The 21,914-nt window shown below is 45.2% G+C and overlaps 1 protein-coding gene across 5 annotated transcripts in view; it reads right to left on the reverse strand.

Moving 5' to 3' along the window:
- Positions 1-21,914, reverse strand: part of RIPOR1 (RHO family interacting cell polarization regulator 1) — a 220,626-nt gene that overhangs the window by 187,662 nt on the left and 11,050 nt on the right. The window contains exon 1 of one of the 5 annotated variants that reach the window (XM_068260730.1): positions 12,532-12,767. The exons of the other annotated variants lie outside the window; for them this stretch is intronic. The gene's annotated coding sequence lies outside the window, so the exon portion shown is untranslated. Of the gene's footprint in view, positions 1-12,531; positions 12,768-21,914 lie in introns of those variants that run through there. 5 annotated transcript variants of the gene reach the window in all.

Raw genomic sequence — 21,914 nt, forward strand, 5'->3', positions numbered from 1 at the left:
TAGAAAAGCATCTGTCGTCTCTGGTTTCCTTTAACCCCCACCATCTGGTACCAACTCCCCTAATGTATAACACTATTCACCACTCAGTAACCTAGCATTAACATCCCACCCCTTTCCCACTACCTGGCATCAACTTTCCCAATGTATACCGGTAATTCTTAGAAATAGATTAAAGTGGACCCAAATTAAAAATACAAGATTTCAGAAATAAAATCTATTTTCTAAATTATAATAATAAATAGCAGCCTTTTTTCAGCTGACTGGTGGAGTAGGAGGTGTCCGGCAAAGGAGGAATTGCTAATGGCTGCCACCTGTATAACCCTAGTTATGAAAAGAGAAGGGTGAAAAGCATGCACTGAAATGCTCATAGGCTTGAAGGAGTGTTTATTTATCTTTGTATGTGTCAGAGTGGTGCAACTAAATGTTTTGAATTTAAAAAAAAAATGTTTGGTTTGTGTCCGCTTTAAGGTGAATTGGGGAGCTAGGCAAGATAGCTTTTGCCCACCACTAATGGTCGACTGGCTTTTTTAGTAAGTTTTGGTGGGTGCTAGCATCAACCAGGCCCCTGGTGTCTCTCTCCAGGCCCTAGGCAACTACATAGGTTGCCTTGTTGATGATCCAGCTCTGAATTAATACTATCCACTCCTATAAACCTAACATTACCCGGCAACAACTTCCCCAATGTATGCACCTATTCACCTCTCTAACCTGGCATTCACCCCTCTTTGGGGAGATGATGCCACTACCTGGCATCAACTCCCACAATGTATAATACTATTCACCCCTCAGTAACCTAGCATTGCCCTATCCCCCTTCCTCATTTCCTGGTATGAGCTCCCCCAATGTATAATACTATTCTACCCCTCTGTACAATTGCATTACCCTTACCCATTACCCAGCATTAACTCTCTCAATTTATAATATTTTTCACCTATGTAAGATGGCAATGGAGTTGGTAAGGAACAGACACTTTGTGCTTAGGCAGAGTCTCAGGGTCAGCATTAGAGCACTAGAACACTAGACTCAAAACCTGGACGGTCACAATGGATCTGATGCGTCTGTGAGGACCCTTTCACACTGCAGACATTTACTGCACTGCTATCGCGGGGCAATGCAAGTCTATGGGTTATTTTATATTACCTGAGGAACGGTGCGCCGAAAGTCCTCAATCTGACACGCTTCCATAACTACATTAGCGCGCGTATCTGCGTCGATGTGCATTGGACCGGAAGTCATGTGAGTTTATGGTGACGCAGGTATTAATATTGGCGGCAGCAGTGCGACGTGCATGTGCGGAAGCATATTTTAACAATATGCTTCCATGCACTTCCACATACTCAAAACAGGAAGTGACCACAAGCACACGTCACTTCCTGTTTCGCCAAATGTCAGAAGGGGAATTCTGCATAGTAACACGGTATTCGGCCTCTTGCACACTGCAAGCGATTCCGATTCAGATTCCGCTTTTCAATCGGTTTTTACATCGATTCCGATTTGCAGATTGCTCCCTGCACACTGCAAATCGGAATCTGAATCGGATGTGAAAACTGATTAAAAAGCGGAATCTGAATCGGAATCGTTTGCAGTGTGCAAGAGGCCTTACATGAAGGCCTGTTTTTGCCCGACGCCAAAATACAATGTAAAACCGGCCTTAATGTAATCGTGGTTGCTACACTGTCCATCACATGTGTGTGTTCTGTGCAGTGTCCGAAGAAGTTGTGCAAAATGGAACTTTGCATTCGGCTACCTGCAGTGTGAACCCAGCATATGGGGGAACCAACACTTAATGAGGAACTGTAGTGAAAATAATTAATTGCTTATTTTTCACAATATTAATGTATAAATGATTTATTCAGCGTTTGCTCATTGTAAAATCTTTCCTCTCCCTGATTTACATTCTGAAATGTATCACTGGTGGGGACATCAGTCTTGCCCGGTGACCTGTATAGAATGCTCGTTCTGAGAGTACTATGCACAGAGGGAGATGTTGCTTGCTCGGCAGCTCGAAAATGCCATTATTTCCCACAATGCAATGAGGTTCACTGACCATAAAATGTCAGTACCATGGTCATGACATCACACTGTGGGAGGAGTTTCACCACAATATCAGCCATACAGACTCCCCTGATGATCTATTCAAGAAAAAGGGGGAATTGGGGGAATTGCTACTGACTGGAATGAAAATCAATGTTGGGTTCAAGTTCCTCCTTAAGGCCCCTTTTCACACGGGCAGCTGACAAGGCCCCTTTTCACACGGGCAGCTGACAAGCGTTGAAGTCACCACCTGTCAGCTGCTCTCCAGCACCAGCTGGGCGCTTGCTATCGGCCAGGAAACGGCACTATACAGGAGGGCCCCCATAAAGTGAGATTCAAGTGCTGCCGCAGCCGCGATCAGACTTGCCATGTCAAAGTTCTCTTCCGCCCAGTTACACCACCGCGCGTCAACGCTTGCCACGCGCAGAGTTACAACTGCTGCAATTCGGCTACAGTTAAATTGCACTGGAGGGCAGCAGCCAGGAGGTTGAACTGGTCGACAAACATGCAATTCAGCCGCGTGCGTGTTGCGGCGACAGGTCGCCCGTGAGTATAAGGCGTTGCACGGGCGCGCACCCCGAACCGCCACTCGTCGCTGATGTCGCCAGGCGATTGGCGCGGTCAACCACCTGCCGACAGTTGCCGCCTCAACTCCGCAACTGTCGCTAGTCCGCGTGGGTATGCGGACTAGCGACAGCAACAATCAGGGAATACATTGAGCTTCCGGCACCACCGGCGGGGGGGGGGGGGGGGGGGGAGTAACAACGGCGACAGCTTCCACCGCATCAGTTGCCAGGTCCCTCCGCCTCCCTCCGCCTTGTGTATGCGGAGGGACCTGGCGACGAGCTGTCGCCGGCCTGTCGCGCACACGCTCCCGTGTGCTAGCGACAGGCCAGAAATGTTGCCAGTGAGTATGGGCCATAACAGTCAGCTTTTGCCGAAATCTGCTGTTCTGGGTGAAGACAGCCGTCACCCAAATAAACAAAGCCGAACGGCCAGCGTTTGAGTTGATGAAAACTGATATACATGTTCAAATGCTCATGAACCGAACCAACAGCATACACTATATGCACCAATACAAGGGAAATGTTTGGTTTATGTTACAATCTGCACCATGCATACATCAGCAAACTCCATATTGCACAATTTTCAGAGGGATGGTTTCAATTCTGAGGACTCCCTTGAACTCCGGCTACAGCAGATGTATTGAAACATTGTTAGGCTTTGGTATAACTTGTGCCGCTGCAAGCAGAAACATGTTTGCAATGTTATTCCACAAAGAGAACTCCCAAAGGAGTATGAATGGCTGTAAACAGATTAATGATTTTTACCTGCAGTACTTAATGTTTTCTTTTCATTATGGTTGCTGCTGAGTATCTGTGCGCTTGCACTCAAAACAACGCTGCCTACACATGTGGGCTTTCCCACGCCAGCAGTCATACTGACACAGCCATCCCTTCAGTCTCTCCTGCACACAGCCATGTCATGCAATGGGGATAAGGGCTGCTGTCACTGCAAACTGAACCTGACAGCTCCCATGTGCTTAATAAGCTCAATGAACATGTAAGATGCTGTTTGTTTGGAAAATGCCACCTGCTAGTGTTAGTGCAAGTTGTACATTGAGCTTTGCTAAAACAGAAGGCAACTGAGAAGCATGAGTACAGGCCCTTCCACACTGAAGATCGCAATCACCGTGTGCTGCGGTAGCGATCTCCACTGCAGACATAAAAGTTTTTTGTTTTTTTTAAATAAGGGATGTTTTTTTAAATGAGAGATTGCAAAGCAAATCATATTGCACCAGGTTTGCTGTGTGATTTGCATGCGCTCCCATTCATTTAACCGAATCACAAACATAGGAAAATTGCAGCAGGCACTATGCTTGCGATTGGGTTAACAACAGATTGACCACTCTGTAGTGGCATCACAATTATTACTATGTTAATCAAGCACTTCGGCAAAACGCAAGCACTTTGAAAATCAGATAGAAGTGCATGCAGCGTGGAAGGGACCAAAGAAGCAACACCTGGGTCAGTCTCCTCCCCCCCCCACACACACACACACTTTCTTTTGGCCGAACTGCCACCAAATATCGCAATGCTGCTAATGAGAACACCATGTTCCTTATAGCAGCAGGTGTTAGGTGCACCACTAGTTATTAGTATTGGGTAGCCAGATGTGTCCCAAATAGTATTGGGCAGCCAGATGTGTCCTCCAATAGCATTAAGCAGCCAGAAGTCCCCCCCCAACATTAGTTACTTCCTCTACAATCAAGTATAGGTTGCACCATCTGCACCCCCCCCCCTATTCCTACGCCACGGTCTATTATGCTACGTACACACATGCGACAACGATCGTTCGTTGAGAACGACGAACGAACTTTTAATTGATGAAAGAACGACCTAAGTAAAGTTAGTTTCAAAAGGTGTGTAATGATCTGATCGTTAGAACGAACGTTACATCACATAAAGCAACTATTGCGCCTGCGCATAAAAATGAGAAGTTTCAGGGAGAAATAGTGAAATGCGCATGTCAAGCCTAGTACGAACGACCGTTTCCAACGATGTACTACTTTTGCAAACGATCGTCGTTGGTTAAAATCCGCCGAGACAGAACTTTCTTTTGTAGCGATTTGGCTCGTTCGTCGTTTGCCTTAATAGTCGGTGGTTCGCTTTTTGTAACGATCGTCGTTGGTAAAGATCGGGGAACGATCGTTACAAACGACTATAGTCGCATGTGTGTACGCACCTTTAGCCGTACATGACAGACACTGGACAGCTGATAAAGAACTTCCATTTATCATATGCGGAGAGGCGAGTTGCCTCTCAGCTGTGCTCTGCAACACCGCTGGGCGGACACAGACCAGAAGCGTCTCAGGTACCCTAGTTACCTGGGGCTTCCTTAAAGTAAAATGTTGAGGCGGCCATATTTATTTTCTTTTAAACAATACCAGTTGCCTGGCAGCCCTGCTGTGCCTCTGCCTCTAATACTTTTAGCCATAGCCCCTGAACAAGCATGCAGCAGATCAGGTGTTTCAGACTTTAAAGTCAGATCTGACAAGACTAGCTGCATGCTTGTTTCTGGTGTTATTCAGATACTACTGCAGAGAAATAGACCAGAAAGGCTGCCAGGCAGCTGGTATTGATTAAAAGGAAATAAATATGGCAGCCTCCGTATACCTCTTACTTCAGTTCCCCTTTAACACCCTCATAAGCCAGGCATGCATAAGGAATTCTAGTTTATAATACATTTGTAGCCATAGAATCCATCTTGCAGACAGCAGTTTCAGGCTATTTTGCTCTATGAGCAAGAATTATGAGAGTGGCGTTACAGGGTACCTGCTAAAGGAAAATGAACATGTATTGTGCAGGATAAATATTATATCCCACGTTTCTAGGCTCCATCCTCTCATCTTCAGTGACGCTGCCATGGAAATGTCTGGTCCCTCCCTCTCAGCTTTATCATCCATGACATGGGCAAGCCACTCACTCCTTCTTGCTCCCCAGACCTCACATTGGTGCAGACTGTAGGGTGGAAGTTCCAATCATTACCTAATATAATGCACACAATTGCATCATCATGCAGGGGAGGTGGGGGGCTGCTAGCCTGAAATCACCGAGCTACTCCCCTATCCATGACACCACAGTATAAACCAACAGCAGAACTGCTGGCCCTACTAAAGCTGAAACAATCTGCTGTATTCTATGTGCAGGGGTCAGAGAAACAGATATAAAAATCATCTTACACAATAATAAAACTGGGCCACAGTAGGCCAGCAAATCACTGGAGAGCAGTAAAGTGTGACTAGGAGTTGACAGCCTGGAATGTCCTCTCACCCCATCTGAAAGCACTTCACACTGCACTGATGCAGAGGCTGAGTGTGCCTTGGAGTTATGCCTATCTTCCAGTACTCAGAAGTGCAGCCTCAACAAACAACAGCTTCTACATATTTGGCATTGCATTCAGCAGACATTTTACATTAATTATAGATTGCGTATGAAGTAAAGAAAAAAAATGCAGCACCAATTCATTTATCATCCCTCCATAGCAACCCTAATTATTGGTTTATCAGCATAAGCCCCGCCTCCCTACTGAGCGATAGCCTATCATAGCTGTCAGTAAAAGAGGCGTGGCTTCAGAATGCCTGGGAATGTGCAGGCAGCTAAAAGTTGTTGAGGAGGATATGAGAGATAAAAAATGAACATTTCTGTTTGACTCAGTTTACAGACCATTTTTCAAAAACCTATTTCTTTTACACTTAAGCTGGGATCACACTTGTCCATGCAGAAAAGCATTTGCATGCACGGCCCAGTACTAACTGCGCCGACTGGCCGAAATTACCAGGAGGATTCAGGAGGTGGAGGACGGCGGTGAGGGAGAGATCAGGCTGGAGGAAGCCCCAGAAATGTATACATTTTTCATTTTCCGTTATCTCAGAGACACCTTTAATACTACTAAGACATTCTATGTGGGATTGGGTGCTGAAACACTGAGGACAAGCTATATGGGCACGGCCGCACGGAAACATTGCCCACACTCTGCCAGGCAATCCTCCCCTGGCACATACAGGCATATTCTGCCTCTGCCATTTCTATCACATTACTGTCTGGTGGCCATGGCTTTACAGCCTTCTATCCTTCTCCTGGGAGAGCTCAGCTCACATATACAGGGTATGGAAGAGCTGACAACAGAGGTATGTTCCACCAGCACAGGGAGGAGATGGGCAGGATCAACCTGTGCTCAAATGGAAAGACTGGCTTCTCAACTCCATGTCATCTCATGTGGGTGGTTGGGGGGAGTAAAGGGTACCTGATACAATTCTTTTCCAGCCTGAAAAAGTAAAAAAACATTCAGGTCTGGAAGTGATAGTTTCTCTCTAGAGTATAAAGGTGCCCATACACTCGTCAGATTGGCAGCAGATAGATAAGAAATGCATCTGATAATCTATCTGATGTGTTTTTAGAACATTTTTTTACCAGGATAGAATTCCAATAGATTTCAGTTTGAAATCTATTGAAATTCGATCTGATGGCATTTTTTTGCCATCAGATTTCCATTAAGGCCAATGCAAAAAGATAAGCAATCTCATCAGATCGGCCTAAATTTTCCACCCTGCCAGTTCGATGGAAATCCATCGAAATTGGCCATCGATCGGTCGATTGCCCAACCGATTTGCAATCGATCGGTCGGCCAGAAAATCGGCTGAGTGTATGGGCCCCTTAAAGCTTGCTGGGTAGTCTTTAACTTTCTCTCTAGTGGTAACCTAATCAGACTATATCATAACCCTCACTAATAACCAATTACAGTCATAAAACTCTTGCCTGATAGAGAACAGCTTTTAAATGCAGGGAATGGATTACAAAAAGGTCAATAGTTAATCTATTGTGCCCTTTGTCAGAAAGACTGTCATTCAGCTGAGGCTATAAAATATCAAACCTACCTTTTCAGCTTTTAAACAGAAAAGAAAACTGTGGGATTCAACAAAAAAGTATTTTGTAGGAGTAGTAGAATAGATACAGTTGTTTATATCATCAGTTCATTTTCAGCTCAGGTATGCGTTAAGGAAAGAATCAGGGCTTTAAAAACAAAACAAAAAAAAAACAAGCAAATATACTTAGCTGGGGTTACTTGGGGCTTCTTCCAGCCCCTGGCAGCTTATATGGTACTTGGGGCTTCTTCCAGCCCCTGGCAGCTTATGTGTCCCTCCCCGCAACTCTGTTCCCAGCCGCCGGCCCTGGATCCCCTCCGTTGTAGCAGCCGACCTGGCGAGGTCAGTAGCCTCTGCGCCTGCGCAAGCACGCAGCTGCTCAAGTCGCTGACCCCGGGCCACCGGCTGGGACTGGAGCTGTGGCGGGGGACACAAAGCAGCCAGGGGCTGGAGGAAGCCCCAGATAAGTAGACCTGCTTTATTTTAAGTGGAAAGACACTTGAGCTGCAGCACTGGCCACAATACGTTGGTTTCACCAAAGGGAGTAAAGGTGCCATACACTTATAGATTTGCAACAGATTCGACCATCAGATAGATTTCTGTCAGATGCCTGTCAGGTCAAATCTGACAGGAATCTATCTGATGTGTGCCACACACTTGGAACAGATTTCCAATAGATTTCAGAATTAAATCTATTGGAAATCTATCTAAATGCGTTATTGGACCATTAGATCCAATGCAACTCTATGGGCCATCAATCTGCTACCAGCAGTAGATCGACCTAGACTTCCATCCTGTCAGATAGATCAAATCTATTGAAAATCAGCCACAAATCGATCAATTTGAAAGAATCGATTTCTGATTGTCCGATACTATAGAATCGATCACTGAAATCGACCAGTGTATGGGCCCCTTTAGTAGGTATGGTCAGTTGACCCTCCTCTTCTGGCCATAAGACCAAGCCAGGAAGTTTTAATAAACTAATTGCATAAATTACAGACTTTGTGCATTGCATATTCATGCAACATTATCATCACAAGCATAAACAAATGGGAAGCAGAATAAAAGGGCTAGTGATCCTTAAGGCCTGGTGCACACCAAAAACCGCTTGCAGATCCGCAAAATGCTAGCAGATTTTGAAACGCTTTTCTTCTTTTTCTGTAGCGTTTCAGCTAGCATTTTGCGGTTTTGTGAAGAGTTTTTGGTGTAGTAGATTTCATGTATTGTTACAGTAAAGCTGTTACTGAACAGCTACTGTAACAAAAAACGCCTGGCAAACCGCTCTGAAGTGCCGTTTTTCAGAGCGGTTTGCGTTTTTCCTATACTTAACATTGAGGCAGAAACGCCTCCGCAATCCAAAATCTGCAGCAGCCCGGGAGTATGCGTTTCTGCAAAACGGCTCCCGCTCTGGTGTGCACCAGCCCATTGAAATACATTACCCAAGCGGATCCGCACCCGCAAGCGGATCGCAAACCGCAGCAGAACCGCTCTGATGTGCACTAGGCCATAGTGTATAAAAAAAAAAAAATGAGATTTACTCACCTGGGGCTTCCCTCAGCCCCCTGGAGCCGATCGGTGCCAGGAGGCCGCAATAGCAGCATAGGGGGCAATATTATGGCTGGGAACGCGGAGAATCACTCGCATACCCATGCCTGTCGGCCGGTGACGGCCAAACCGGAAGCGTTCGCCGGCGGGTGCAAAAGCATCTGAGCGGGGCTGCGAGGGCACCGATCGGCTCCGGGGGGCTGAGGGAAGCCCCAGGTGAGCAAATCTCATTTTTTTTTATACACTTAAGGATCACTTTAATGGTAAAGTTCATGTTTGTTGAGAAAAACTAAATTAGTGGCAGACATTTTTTCAGCTTCATTAATTTGTTTTTTGTAACCATATAAAAAAACCATCACAGAGTTTCCAAAAGAAACAAGCAGATTAAATATGAAAACACATGTACGAAAATGTGCACTATAAAGCCATTACAATAAGCAAAGGATTTACATTACGTTTGACAGCCAACTATAAAGTTAGAGACATTCTGTGAAAAAAAAAAAAAAAAATTGCCTTTTTAGTGCTGGTCCGCCATTAGCGCTAATAGCTTTTGCGGGCTGGAACGCAACGAAAGCTTTGAGTAGCCCGGTGCGCGCAGACGCAGTTGCCGATGACTTACAAGTCGACGGTAACAAAACGAGCTGGCGTCGGCAGAACAGAGCATCGTGCGGGACAGGACAGCTGCTGGGGGCTTGGGGAAGCCTTAGGTAAGTGAAACTGTTAGTCTTCCAGCGACTTTACAGTTCCGCTTTAAACAATGGCCATGGTGCTCATGGTTTCAGCGCTGGTACCATCATTTAACATAGTTTATGCAAAAGCCGCGTTGTGATCCCTATTTTTCCTGTTGTCTGAGGTGACCCTGAAAGACACAGGGTGCTTCCAGGGTAGTTTAGCGTCGCACTCCCGTGTCTCCCTGCGGGGTAAAAAACGACAATTACTGGGAAGCGCCGCCGAAAGCTGCCAAATGATTTCTGCATGCTTGCAGAAAAGCATTTGAACGATATCCGTGTAAACACCCATGTAAAGCAGCCCTGAGGGCTCAAACCCGCTAGAAGCCTTTTCTAAGCGCTAGTGATTTGAAAAAGATTTTGCTAATGCAATGCTATGGTAGTGTAGTGTGCTGGAATATTTTGTTTTCTAACCTCTCATCCCAACCAAACAAGTGCCCGCCACCCCTCATGGTACCCCAGCAGCACCTCACTGTTCCTGAATCACTGGCGTGTTCAGGTGACATCACACAAACGCACTGACATGAACAGTGACACAACAAGGCAGAAAGACGCATGTTGGCAGGACATGTGAAATAACTAAAACCGCCAACATGCTCCAATGTATTAGGGTCTGTTCCTGCTGACAGCAGAGGAGTACAGAGCGGTGCAGGGCCATTCATTTCATACATAACAATAATATTTATATAGCGCTTTTCTCCCTGGGGACTCAAAGCGCTGGTGCCACACCACACTGCGGGTGGTATATAGATGGGGAAGCCCTGGCAGCAGTGGGTAAGGAGCAGCTTCTGTGAATAGGTTCTGCATTGGGGATGGGAGAATTGGGACTGTAGCCGACAGGCTGGTAGGCAGAGGAAAACACTACATAACAGAAGGCAACAGAGGAGGATAATAAAATAATGACAGTACAATAAAGGATGCCAACATTTGGGGCATAGGCCTGAAACCACACCCTCCCCACAGCCCTCCAGACCATAAGAAAACATTCATCATCATCAGTCCAAATGTTTTGTGTCTTTGTCAAATGCACAAGCTGGGGTTGGTAACCCTGATCCATATTCATCATCACCTGACACGTGTGGGCACAGAATGGCAGCTGCTCCGAACACAACTGCTACTCCTCTTGCACACTGCAAATCACAAATCCAATTTTCGATTCAGATTTGCGATTCCGATTTTCGATTCTCCCTGGATGCTATCAACTCAAGAAAAACGTAGAAAAAAAAACGCAGCATGCAGCACTGATTAAAAATCGCAAGTCGAAACCGCATGTAAAATCACGTCAAAATCGGACGCATCAAATCGGAATCGCATGTAGTGTGCAAGAGGCCTAAAACACTTTCACCACTACTGCAATTATAACATCCCGTCTTCACAGAGACTGACAACGCTGCCAGCGTCACAGACAATTTCTCGCAAGTGATGAAAACAAAGCTGGCTATACACACATCAAATTCAGAGTGATCGAATCTGCCCCTTATCTTTGCCGCAACGAGCTGCATGGATCGTAATTTTCATTGAATTGCAGCAAACGATACGAAATTAAAATAGGACCAGACAATACATTTCAGTCAATTGGACGCAGCGTGGGAGTAATGGTAGATGCACAGTCCATGGCATTGTACGGAACAGTGCAATACTACAGTTGGATAGATTTTATGGTGAACTCGATTGAAAATCTGTGGCAGTGTATGGGGGTTCAATTCCATTCCAAACAGATTCAGATCAGAGAGGGACAGATCTGTTTGCCACGTTGGGTGGCAATCTAAATGGGTGTACGGTAATAAGGCCCTTGTTGCCAAAGTCCTATATTCATTTCCCAACAAACAACATCAACAGATCATAAAGGAGATCTGAAAATCCCTTGGGCACATAAGATGCCCACTAACGATACAATATTTTCCTCAGATAAAATCATTTGATTAGATTTGCAAGAATTAAAATATTAGGGAAGTATTTATCGATTTCATAAACCGGACTTTCTTCATTCAGATATGTGCAAAATCCAATATTCCGATCAATGAAAATTTAATTCCAATTGACCATAGAATCCTTTTAAGGTGCCCATTAACGAAACAATTTTTTCACCAAATGCGATCTTTCGATGCGTTTTGAACAATCGAATTGTATAGAAAATCCACCGTTTATAAAGGCAATTAATAAAGAAGGACATTGGTTGATTGCTAAATAGGGTAAAATGGATCCGCAAGTTGGATTTTATGAAAGCATTTGACGAAAGAATCATTCAGTAAATGTAAAAAAAAAAAAAAGTCAATAATTACCTTCCAATTATATTCGATTGCAAGTATCTCATTTGGTGAAAAAACACTGATTCTCTCCCCATACTGCATGGATCTCTGTACAATTTGATAGTAAAACTCTGATTGAAAGACCACATCAGAGGAAAATATTGTTTCGTTAACCAGTACCTATAGTCTAAAGATGTGCCCAGAACCATCATCTGTGGTGAAGGATGGTAACTGCTGACAACAGAGCTCTTTAAAACACCCAAATGTTTGTCAATAACCATAATATTTAGGTTACCAGGACAGGACCATTGCCTTCATTGAGCTGCTAAGGGGGGAGGGGGGGGGGGGGGAGACAGGAAGTTGGGTTCACCCAAATATCTACAAACTATTTTTATATGCAGAGGGGTTTTAGAAGGCTATTTATGACGTGTGGCCAGAGATTGGCAGACAAGGACCGTCACAAAGCGGAGGAGGAGAGATAGCCAGAAAACCAGCAACAATGCACAGAGCCCCTGCCACAATGTATATAGGGAGAAAAGAGGCAACTTACATGGCTGCAGATCCCCCTTCCTCTGATGGCTGCAGAAATGGGCTGACTCCTAGTTAGCTGTGTCACATTCGCTCCTCACGTCTCTTCCCCAGCAGCACAGATAATAGATCCTTTTCCTGCAGGTCTATCTCTCATCCTCATCACCCCAATCCTGTATTGTGCTTCTCAGGCCATTGGCAGCGTCAGGCCGAGGTGGACCGACCAGGCTGCACACATGCTGCACAGCACACACTGGCAATGCTGAAATCAGTTGTGGAGAGACAGAGGAGGGAGGGATAACGTAGGAAGGGGGAATGGGGGAAGGGTGTAGCGTTTAGTAACCCTTCCTGTGATGTGTAACATTGCAGGCCAGCATTGGGAGAAGCACTGTGGGCTGCTCTCTGCTGGAGAGTCCTGGAGGAAGAAGTTGTGGCATTTGTGTAACTGTACACAGACTTCTTTCAGGAAAAGGAGTCTTCCTCAGGAGCCATCTTCACTTCTGCTTATTATAGCATCTTTTTCTTGTTGTGTTCACCCATTTTCTGTATGCTGAGGTTATTTCCTGTTTTGTTTTTTTTTACTCTGTACATCTGCATGCTGCTGAGCACATTCTCAAACACACATGGGAATGGTTTACTGAAGGATGTTAATAATTATTATCCTTCACATATTTTGCATGCAGAGCCTCTACAATTATACATTAATAAGTTAGGGGTGGACTGAACTGAGGCGAGTACAAACTATTACAAAGATGTGGCGAAAGAAGGGAGAGGGACGACAGGCTTGCAATCTAATGCTGGCACCCAGCCTTAGATTGCAAGCCTGTCGTCTTCCTCCCTTCTTTCGCCACATCTTTGTATTTTCATAATTTTCTTAATTATTGTATTTCAAGAATTTTCATAATTTTCTGCACAGCCAAGTGTGCGCCACAGTTGACTGTGCAGAAAATTATGAAAAGTCTTAATTTTTTTGTGTTTTTGAATGCATTTGCCTTTTTAATGCATTTTCCACGTGTTTGCGTTTTTAATAATCTGCCTTTTCAACGGGAGATAAACATGAAATTTCTAGTTCTGTTTTTGCGAAACGCATGCCTCCATAGGAAGAAAAATTGGATGGAAAAGGGACATCGCTGTGTAGAACGCACTTAAAATAGTGGCACTAGTCTAGTTTAGGCACCCAGCAGGAAACTGCAAAGGTAACAGTTCTGCAATCACAGCAACCTCTACAGTACAAAGCATTGTGATGTGGGTATAGTTTACTACAGCTGAAACCTAGAAATTCACTCAATCACATTAGGGCTCTTTCACACCAGAGCCCTATTTACGCGTTTTAACGCAAGGTTTATACTTTGCGTTAACAGACGTTAACCAAGGTAAAAGGAAAGTCCATAGACTTTCCTTTTACCTTTCACACCCGATGCTGCGTTTCGATACGCTGCGATACGACGCATCCCGGCGCATTTATCGTCGGGAATCGCCGTTTCCCCTTCGGGTCAATTAACTACTACCGCCACTAATCAGCGTCGCACCGGAGTTTCCCGACGACACGCCGCAACGCGTGCAGGAGCCGTTCTCCTGCACGTTTCTGATGTGTAACGGGCCTTAGCGGAATTTCCTATGGTGGGGTAATTACCGTATTTTTCGGACTATAAGACGCTCCAGACTGCTCAATGGTGCAGTGCCATCTGGAGTCCTTTTTCCCCCAAGTTGTCCCCACCAGCTACAATAACTAAGCTTCAGTGCCCAGCTACACTAACCCCTGCTGCCCCCACCAGTAGACTAAGTACCCTTCACTAAAGCCTGATGCCCCACCAGTAACCTTACACTTCACTACACTACATTACATTACACTAGTCCTCTATTCCCCCACCAGTTACTACACCTACATTACACTAACCCACCCCTGCTGCCCCACCAGTAACAGTACATTACATTGAACTAATTCCTGCCTCCCCACCAGCTACAATAACAACGCTTGTTATCTCACCAATACAGCTATCCATCCATGCACTCCTGTCTTTTGATGTCAGCTGTGACTCGGCGGGGAGCAGTTGCACAATCCCAGCATGCCTTTATGAGGAGCGATCTCAACAGGGGCTGCAGCGGCTGTCCTCCTTCATGTATTGCAGCTAGGGGGGGGGGGGGTGGGGGGGGGGGGGGGGGGGGGGGGGGGGGGGGGGGGGGGGGGGGGGCAGAAAAAGAATGACCCAGGGCTAATTGCAGCAAATCATCTATTTCGCCTCTATGCCCGTTCTCCGTGCTGCCGAAAATAATCCGCCTCTGGCCAGCTCTCCAATGTGCTTCCATGCCTGCTGTCCAAGTTCCTGCACAGCGACGGCAGCGTGGCATTACACGGGAGATCATAGCGGTAGTTATGACTTCCGATGCCTCAGTACTTCCTTATTTACTAGGTAATAAACCAGTTTAGGTTGCCCTCCCAGCATAGGTAATTAGATGAGTACCCCCCTCCCCGTATAATAGCCCCCCAGTATAAGTAACAAGTGGCAAACCCAGTATAGTGATGGAATACGTGGGGAGAGGAGGCAGGCATGGCACTCATGGTGCTGTGGCGCCCATGGCATGAGCCATGCCTGCACCCCTCTAGATACGCCTCTGGTTGGACATGTCCACAATGCTAAGCTCCTCGCCATGTACGGGCGTATTCCAGTGTCGGTTTAGTGCACAGACATGGCTGTACTCGTTCAGGGGCTGTACGGCCGCGCTCGTGCATGAAGTGGATGTGGGTTCAAGCTTCAAAAGGGTCCCCGACAGCGTGGTGGTCTGGAGGAGGATGTGGAGAGCTTCTAGAGGATTCTTCTTAGGTATCTAAGGGAAAGAGGCCACAGTGCTGCTTTATTTTTTTATTTAACGGAAACATCAAGAAAATGTTGCTGCCCCATGATATACTTACCGAGGGCTTCCTCCAGCCCCTTGAAGCCAACATGTCCTGGCCCGGGGTTACCGCCAGTGCAGAAGCCGACATCCTCTACTGCGACCTTGAAGTCGGCCTCTGCACCAGCGAGGACCCCGGGCCAGCGGTTGCGAGCGGAGATGCTGCGTGGGACATGTCAGCTTCAAGGGGCTGGAGGACGCCTCACGGTAAGTATACTGTATCATGGGGCAGCAACATTACTTGATGTTTCCCTTAAATGCGTTCAGTTAGGTCCATATGTACAGTATTTGGACACAGACTTTTTCTAATTTTAGTTCTGTACATTACCCCAATGGATTTTAAATGACACAACTCAGATGCAGTTGAAGTGAGACTTTCAGCTTAAAGGGAACCTGAGGTGAGAGGGATATGGAGGCTGCCATATTTATTTACTTGTAAACAATGTCAGTTGCTGGCAGCCATGTTGATTTTCTGGCATAAGTAGTGTCAAAACCTGGAACAAGCATATGGCTAATCCAGTAAAAGCTGAGTCAGAGTACCTGATCTGCATGCTTGCTCAGGGTCTATGGTTAAAAAGTATTAGAGACACAGGAGCAGGAGGACAGCCAGGCAACGGGTATTGTTTAAGAGGAAATAAATATGGCGGCCTCCATATCCCACTCGCCTTGGGTTCCCTTTAATGCAGTGGGGTGAACAAAACCATTGCATAAAATGTGAGGCAACTAAAGCATTTTTGCCTTCATTTCACAGGCTCAAAATTAATTGGACAAATTAAATAACTGGAACTAAAATGTTCACTTCTAATACTTGGTTAAAATCCCTTTACTGGCAACTACAGCCTCAAGTCTTGAACTCATGGACATAAGCAGATGCTGGGTTTCCTCTTTAATGCTCTGCCAGGCCTTTACTGCAGCAGCTTTCAGTTGCTGTTTGTGGGCCTCTTCCCGAAGTTTATCCTGTAACAGGTGATGCCATGCTGTGGTGCCATCTGCAGGGGCCACCTTGTATCGTACCTCTGCCTCCCCCTTTGCTTGATTGGGTTAGAATCAGGTGACTGACTTGGCCATTCAAGAATTTTTCACTTATTTGCTTTAATAAACTCCTGGGTTGCTTTGGCTGTATGCTTTGGGTCCATCAGTATCATGAAACACTGCCCAATCAATTTGACTGCATTTAGCTGGATTTGAGCAGACAGTATGTCTCTAAGCACCTCAGAATTCATTCAACTGCTTCTGTCCTGTGTCACATGATCAATAAACACTGGGTACCCGGTGCCCCTGGCAGGCAAGCACGCCAAAACCATTACAATGCTTCCACCGTGTATTAGGCCTCTTTCCCACCAGGACGTTGTGTTTTAGGGGATGTTATAGGTCGCATAACGTGCCCCTAACGCAACGCCTGGTGGTGTTGGAGGAGGACGCTACCTAGAGCTGCGTTATGCAGCTCTTGGTGCGCCTTTTGTGTTCTATGCGCTGCGGAGACCACGTGATAGGAGCACTCCGCATCACGTGGTCCTGCCAGCCAATCAGCGGCCGCTCCAGGAAATAAACACTGCAGTGCAATGAATATTAAGTAGCCATGTGGCTGGCTACGATAGCGGACTCTCCCTGCCTCCTCTCTGCCCCCCCCCCCCCCCCCAAAAAAAAAAACACCACAACTGAGCATGTGCACACAGTCTAACGCGGCTAAAACCGCATAGAACGCATAGCATGCTGCACTTTATTTGAACGTGCAGCGTTACAATGTGATGCAACGTGGGCACTGTGAACAGCCCATTGATTTTACATTACTGTGAGTTGGGCTGCATTACAGGCTGCTCTAACGTGCACCTGTAACGTCCTACTGTGAAAGGAGCCTTACAGATAATGCACTATGCTCTGGATAATGAGCTGTTCCACGCCTTCTCTATACTTTGTCTTGCCATCATTCTGGTAGAGGTTGATCTTGGCTTCATCTGTCCAAAGAATGTTTTGCGCAGACACCCCACTGAATTAAAGCTGAAAGTTGTCACTTCAACTGCATCTGAGTTGTTTCATTTGAAATTCATTGTGGTAATGTGCAGAACCACAATTAGAAAAAAGTTGTCTCTGTACAAATATTTATGGACCTAAGTGTAGATTAGAGCTACAGGAGAGTTTATCATACATAAAAAAGCAGCTCTGTTGTATTTCGGCCTTAACCAGTCTCTAAGCCACACAGTAGCACTTGCTGTAAAACTGGCTGATCAATTACTCAGTAGATTAAAGAATGTTAATTTTATACACTCATTACTCAAATGTGTTCATTTAAATGCAGAATTAGGCTTTAAATCTTTTTGAGTTGGAAGATAACGTGACGACAGCAAAATCCTTTTTTAAAGATTTGATTCAGGCTTATGTTTCCATACTGCATCCTTACTGCATAGTGGGTGGAATATACCATAATTTGCAAACTCTTCTGAATTGTACATTTAAGCAGGAGGGACAGCCATACTATCCCATGAAAAAACACACATACAGTATATAAACAGATAACTACTTGTTCTACATACATAGCATATGTACTGTACTGTCCACGTTTTGATTTCAGTGAATTGTATACAGTAAATAAGAGAAAACTGTTCCTGGTATTTTCCATCTCAATTCCCTGTGCACAGAATAGATCATATTTCCACAGCTCAATGAACTGCCCTGAGCCAATAAGTGAGGAGCCGAAATGTGGGAGGGGAGATGATGAGCTTCCTTCTCGTTGGCAATGTGCCAAATAGAGCCAGACTGACTGAGGTAAGATTTATTACAGTAGAAACATTTCTGATTAGATTGGAGTGCTTGTAATACAGGGTAAGGTTCCAGACTGCATAATAAACAGAGCAGTGGGTAAATGGAATTTGATTTAGTGGCTGACAATCCCTCTTAAACCAATTATTATTAAAGTTATTTTTTTTAATCACCTGGCTGGCTGGGTTTGCAGTGCTGTCTTCCTGTGTGTGCGCGTTTACACTCTCCTCCCCCTCCCGGCATCATCACCCACGAGGCAGTCAGTGAGGAGCTGGAAAGGGAGGCATCAGACAGTCTTCTTTCTATGAAGACAGAGATGACAATGCCCACCTCCTGCTTGTGCTCCACAGGTGAAGTCAGGCCATGGCTCTGTGTGGAGGAAGAAACTCCCTGCTACCGGCATCTCTGTTCTTTGTGCACAGATCTGTGGGTCATGTAACTGACTCTCCTATTCACTAGCAATGAAAAATCTGTTAGGAGTTACAAACAAAGCTTAAAACAATCCTGAATAGAAAAATGTGCTCACCAGTAGGTTATCAGCCACCACCGTAACAGCCGCTGATTAGCAGCTGCCACTGTGCTAACTGCTAATTGGGGGTTATTTCCAGTGGAAATGTTTATTTGACAAAATGTCACAGGCATAGTTTACCTAATGGCTATCCGCAAAAATTTTGTTTAATTTTGCTAGTTTGGCTGCAGAAATGATGTTTACTTTCCTTAGTTCGACCCCTTAGTACTCTCAAGAACGATGATACGACCCTTAGCCTAAGACGTTTGGACACCCCTGGTGTAGATAGTCCAGAGGCTTCCCAGATCCTCTTACAGAAGCAGGTGGTTTTGGCGCAAGGTGAGCACCAAAACTAGGCGCCGCTATAGTAGTAATGTTATAGATTGCAGGGTGTGTAACGCTAATTCAGGATCGCTGAACCATGAATTACATCTGCCTCTGAGTTGCTATGACTCAGGGTGGGGTGGGGAAAGTATTTAGTGCCGGCGGGGGATTTGAGCAGCAGCAGGGAGAGCAGTCATTTGGCTCACCGGCGACGCATATTAATACAGGCGCCCTCTTACAGCTCACTGTTCCAGTGCCTCTTTATCTTCTGACTGTGCTTTAGGCCCATGAAGGTGTGCATCTGGACAGGGCATGCTCAAGTAAGGTGCCAGTAAAATGACGCTGCTCGTGCCATTCTACTGGGTATGCATGGACCTTGCTCAAAAATGCCCAGTCTGGATGGGCTAAAGAAAGGTCGTGGATAAGCCTCAATGACCCTGGAACATTGGAGTTGGATTGAATGATTGAATCAAACACGCATATTCTGGAGAGCTGACTGGACTTTCTAACACGTTTACGTTTCTCTCTAAATGCAGCACACCGTGGAAATCAGCATGCTTGTCTGTGCAATGTTTACCAAATGCTACGCCTCCCCTACAGAGCTGGAGCATTTAAACATTTACTGCAGAAGCATTTTAAAGGCACCAGGGAGATTCGCAGAATTAAACTGTAACTGTCAAGAATCAAATCAATTCTTTATCAATTTGTATCTGGTAAACAAGTAATAAGGATGCTAAGCAGGCAATCCTAAAGTTAAAAATCACTCTTAGGCCCAGTGCACAACAAAAACCTCTAGCAGATCTGCAAAGCACTAGAGGTTTTTGAAGCAGATTTCAGAGCGATTCCTAGGCATGTTTAGAGAGTCTTCTAAACATGCCTAGCGGTTTTTGGAGCGTTTTTGTGTAGCAGGTTTCATTTATTGTTACAGTAAAGCTGTTACTGAACAGCTACTGTAACAAAAACACCTGGAAAACCGCTCTGATCTAGCGTTTTTAAGAGCGTTTTTCCACTTTCCTATACTTTACATTGAGGCAGAAACGCATCTGCACACTGCAAAAATGCTGCAGGAGCCATGTTTGCGATTTGCTAAAAACCTCAAACCGCTGGTGTGCACCATCCCATTTTAGATACATTAGCCAAGCGTTTTCACAGGCGGCAGCGGTTTGAAAAATTTTACCAAAAACGCTTGGTGTGCACCAGCCATTACACAGACAGAGTAAGTCCAGAAACCCACTAGGAGCGATTTCTAAGCGCTAGCGATTTGAAAAAGCTCTTGCTAATGCAATGCTATGGGGGATTTTTATAAAATCACGTCGCTCTAGTGGGATCACACCCATAGCATTACATTAGCAAGAGCTTTCAAATCGCAAACCATTAGAAAATCGATCCTAGTGGGTTCTAGGGCTAAGGGAGGAAATTATGTCAGGATTGGCTTCAAGATAGACACAGTCAAAATGGACAATTCTAAGAAGGATTTTACTACAGAAAAATCATTAAAATCAAAATGTGGACAGTGCAATACATATGTTATGTAAGTAGAGCAAGTATTTACCTACTTATATATGTGGAGTTTTTTTCTGAGATAGTATGGCTGACAGCTCCTCTTTAAAGCGGATCCGACTAACTATAACAAGTAACTTGTCTATATATCTTATCTAAAGTTTAGATAGTTTACACAGAATATCTAGCTGCTGCAAGCAGCAAGTTTATGATTATTTATTTCTGTGATACAATGAGGGCAGCCATGTTCTGTTTGTCACATTGTCACATGCTGAGGGCTGGAGATGCTATCAGCTTGCCGGTGTGTAAATTCAGTCCCCTCTCCTCCTCCCTCCTCCCATCTGCCTCTGAAATCTCTGGATAGTAACCTCCTCCTCTTCCTGCACAGACTGAGCTCCCATAAGCCCTTGCTACAGTGCCAAGGCACTGTGAAAAAGCTGTGAGTGAGGCTTGTTTAGTTTATAGGGAATTAGAGTAGTAAAACAAAACAAAAAAGTATTTGGCTTGAGGAACGTCCTATAAACTATATGAAAGGAACACAATTATGCATGAGTAAAAGTTTATCTTGGATCCACTTTAACCCCTTTATGAGCCATGGATCCATGAGGCATTGCAATACTCTGACAGCTCTATGCATAGCTCGGGGAGGCAGAGGCATGATGGGATTTGTAGTTTTGTCACAGCTGGAGTGCCAAGGTTAGCAATCACTGGTTTATTGTATGGCTTTTGTGAAGATCTGCAGAGCAGTACTTATGAAGAAACAGAAGGGCACCTTCACATACTAACAGTACACAGTTCTCAGCACCACAATGCAGTGTTTAGATTTTTCCAAAACCGCTATCGCTGGCCATCACGATTTTTTGTGCGATGGCGCTTCAATGAAAAAGATTGCAAGGAAAAGCGCAGTTCCTATTCAAACACCAGTGATTTTGAGGCTTTTTTTCCCCACAAAAGCTTCCTACAACTACCCAGAAGACACTTTGCGCTGTCCCATTGCTTCCTGTTTCCTGTTTACAGGATGGATGAAGAGCGGAAAAGGAGCGATGGCATGGTTCAAAACAGAGGACTTTATATCCCATATACAACCTTGCACCGTGCTGTACAACCAAATGCAGTGGCGTAACTTGAGAAGCTTGGGGCCACAAGCATTCTATTGATATGAAGCCCCAGAACCCACCATAGACAGCTTCAGTGTCAGGGAGGTGTAATCAGTAAGGAAACAACTAGTTAAAGTGAACCTCCAGCCTAAAAAATCTACTCAGCAGCACTGAAAAGGCTTGGTGTTTCTTTATCAGTTTCACAGCATCAGAATTTTGTTTTTCTTACCTAAACCTCATTTTTAGCTGCACAGAATATAACTGCCAGGGCATTTTCCCCCTGATGCTGTGCAAAGCAGGATGGGATTTCTGATGTTGTTGTTCTCA

Source organism: Hyperolius riggenbachi, chromosome 11 (assembly GCF_040937935.1).
Source record: "Hyperolius riggenbachi isolate aHypRig1 chromosome 11, aHypRig1.pri, whole genome shotgun sequence".
Lineage (NCBI taxonomy): Eukaryota > Metazoa > Chordata > Amphibia > Anura > Hyperoliidae > Hyperolius > Hyperolius riggenbachi.